This window comes from Penaeus monodon, chromosome 15 (genome assembly GCF_015228065.2).
Source record: "Penaeus monodon isolate SGIC_2016 chromosome 15, NSTDA_Pmon_1, whole genome shotgun sequence".
Lineage (NCBI taxonomy): Eukaryota > Metazoa > Arthropoda > Malacostraca > Decapoda > Penaeidae > Penaeus > Penaeus monodon.
Window position 1 is genome coordinate 30,909,552 of NC_051400.1, and position 874 is coordinate 30,910,425.

The 874-nt window shown below is 39.0% G+C and overlaps 1 protein-coding gene across 1 annotated transcript in view; it reads left to right on the top strand.

Annotated features, from left to right (window-relative positions):
* The window catches only part of LOC119581935 (metabotropic glutamate receptor 8-like), a gene marked incomplete at its 5' end in the record, with an annotated part of 173,067 nt that overhangs the window by 54,355 nt on the left and 117,838 nt on the right, over positions 1–874 (top strand).

Sequence of the window (874 nt, forward strand, 5' to 3'; positions counted from 1 at the left end):
TCTAAGACTTAACACATCGACATGCTAAATTCACATCTTCCATAAATTCCCAACACGTCATAACCCACTCCGCATTTTGACTCCTGTTGCAGAGATTTCAAACGCAAAAACCTGTCATTAAGTAACCTGCACTATTTGCACGACTCTCGACGCAGAACTTCAAACAGCGAGAGTGTAAAGAATAAAGTGACATTCCGCCCACATATCATTAGGTTCCATCACATATCGCTTCTATCAATCACCAATGAAATACTTTTCTCACTTCATTTCTTAGATTCGTTCCCCTTCTCATGGCATTGCTTTTAACGGTGCGAGAGTCAGTTCTACGTGCTGTATTACACGAAATTCCTTCACAAATCACGAATGTCTATAACAAATCTATCACAAGTTATCGCTACATATCACTAGTTCATGTAACGTTTTATGTTATCATAATAAGTTTTACTGTTTGTTTGTTTTTTCTGAAGTCCTTGAAGCCGTGTCACTAAACTGAATTAAAAGTCACGAGAGTATACCATACTTCATGGAATCCAATTTCACGTCGCGGAATCACACCATATGATATCACACTATACATCGCGAAAAACAACAACACCAGATTGCTTCATACATCACGACATCACACCGGTACGTCACGAAGCACACCATTACGTTATGAAATCCCATCATATGTCACGGAATCCCTCCATGCATCACGAAATAACACAATAACTAAAAAAAATCACATCATACATCACAGGACAGACACAGCTCATGCAAAGAACACAAGCACCAACATATTTTACCTATTAGAATATCTGTTACTTGTGCTTACTTCGGCATTCTTATCCGTCAGAGAAATGCCTATCTTCCGCCTGCTTATAGTCTCCCACAC